We start from the raw sequence: 2418 nt of genomic DNA on the forward strand, positions 1-2418 counted from the left end.
CGGTGCTAACTACTGCGCCAATGTGTCCCACCCCCACCCCCCAGTGTGTGCCTGTGTGACTGGGTATCAGTGTCTGTCTTTGTAACTTGGTGTCAGTGTATGTCAAAATACTTGGTGTCAGTGTATGTCTGTGTTACTTGGTGTAAGTGTGTGTCTTTGTTACTAGGTGCACATGTATGTCTTTGTTACTTGGTATCAGTGTATGTCTGTGTTACTTGGTGTCAGTGTGTTTCTCTGTGTTACTGGGTGTCAGTGTGTGTCTGTGTTACTTGGTGTAAGTGTGTGTATTTGTTACTTGGTGGCCTTCTGTGTCTGTGTTGCTGGGTGTCAGTGTATGTCTTTGTTACTGGTTGTCAGTGTATGTCTTTGTTACTTGGTGTAAGTGTGTGTCCGTGTTACTGGGTGTCAGTGTCTGTCTTTTTTACTAAGTGTAAGTGTGTGTCATTGTTACTGGGTATCAGTGCATGTCTTTGTTACTTGGTGTCATTGTATGTCTGTGTTACTTGGTGTAAGTGCGTGTCTGTGTTACTGGGTATCAGTGTATGTCTTTGTTACTTGGTGTCAGTGTATGTCAAAATACTTGGTGTAAGTGTATGTCTTTGTTACTTGGTGTAATTGTCTGTCTTTGTTACTTGGTGTCAGTGTATGTCTGTGTTACTTGGTGTAAGTGTGTGTCTTTGTTACTTGGTGTCAGTGTGTGTCTGTGTTACTGGGCATCAGCGTATGTCTTTGTGACTTGGTATCAGTGTATGTCTTTGTTACTTGGTGTAAGTGTATGTCTTTGTTACTTGGTGTCAGTGTATGTCTTTGTTACTTGGTGTCAGTGTTTGTTTGTGTTACTGGGCATCAGTGTATGTCTTTGTGACTTGGTAACAGTGTATGTCTTTGTGACTTGGTGTCAGTATATGTCTTTGTTACTTGGTGTCAGTGAATGTCTGTGTTACTTCGTGTCAGTGTGTTTCTCTGTGTTACTGGGTGTCAGTGTGTGTCTGTGTTACTTGGTGTAAGTGTGTGTCTTTGTTACTTGGTGTCCTTGTGTGTCTGTGTTACTGGGTGTCAGAGTTTGTCTTTGTTACTTGGTGCAAGTGTGTGTCTTTGTTACTGGGTATCAGTGCATGTCTTTGTTACTTGGTGTCATTGTATGTCTGTGTTACTTGGTGTAAGTGCGTGTCTGTGTTACTGGGTATCAGTGTATGTCTTTGTTACTTGGTGTCAGTGTATGTCTTTGTTACTTGGTGTAATTGTCTGTCATTGTTACTTGGTGTCAGTGTATGTCTGTGTTACTTGGTGTAAGTGTGTGTCTTTGTTACTTGGTGTCAGTGTGTGTCTGTGTTACTGGGCATCAGTGTATGTCTTTGTGACTTGGTATCAGTGTATGTCTTTGTTACTTGGTGTCAGTGTATGTCTTTGTTACTTGGTGTCAGTGTATGTCTTTGTTACTTGGTGTCAGTGTTTGTCTGTGTTACTGGGCATCAGTGTATGTCTTTGTGACTTGGTATCAGTGTATGTCTTTGTGACCTGGTGTCAGTGTTTCTCTGTGTTACTGGGTGTCAGTGTGTGTTTGTGGTACTGGGTGTCAGTGTGTGTCTGTGACACTAGGTGTCAGTATTTAGTTTAGTTTAGAGATACAGCACTTAAACAGGCCCTTCGGCCCACCGAGTCTGTGCCGGCCATCAACCACCCATTTATACTAATCCTACACTAATCCCGTATTCCTATCACAACCCCACCTATCCCTATATATTTCCCTACCACCAACCTATACTAGGGGCAATTTATGATGGCCAATTAACCTATCAACCTGCAAGTCTTTGGCATGTGGGAGGAAACCGGAGCAACGGGAGGAAACCGACGAAGACACAGGGAGAACTTGCAAACTCCGCACAGGCAGTACCCAGAATCGAACCCGGGTCCCTGGGTATCAGAGCATGTCTTTGTTACTTGGTGTCAGTGTATGTCAAAATACTTGGTGTCAGTGTTTGTCTTTGTTACTTTGTATCAGTGTTTCTCTGTGTTACTGGGTGTCAGTGTGTGCTTGTGGTACTGGGTGGCAGTGTGTGTCTGTGACACGAGGTGTCAGTATTTAGTTTTGTTTGGAGATACAGCACTTAAACAGGCCCTTCGGCCCACCGAGTCTGTGCCGACCATCAACAACCCATTTATACTAATCCTACACTAATGCCGTATTCCTATCACATCCCCACCTATCCCTATATATTTCCCTACCACCGACCTATACTAGGGGCAATTTATGGGGGCCAATTAACCTATCAACCTGCAAGTCTTTGGCATGTGGGAGGAAACCGGAGCACCGGGAGGCAACCCACGCTGACACAAGGAGAACTTGCAAACTCCGCACAGGCAGTACCCAGAATCGAACCCGGGTCCCTGGAGCTGTGAGGCTGCGGTGCTAACCAC

Source organism: Heterodontus francisci, unplaced genomic scaffold (assembly GCF_036365525.1).
Source record: "Heterodontus francisci isolate sHetFra1 unplaced genomic scaffold, sHetFra1.hap1 HAP1_SCAFFOLD_102, whole genome shotgun sequence".
Lineage (NCBI taxonomy): Eukaryota > Metazoa > Chordata > Chondrichthyes > Heterodontiformes > Heterodontidae > Heterodontus > Heterodontus francisci.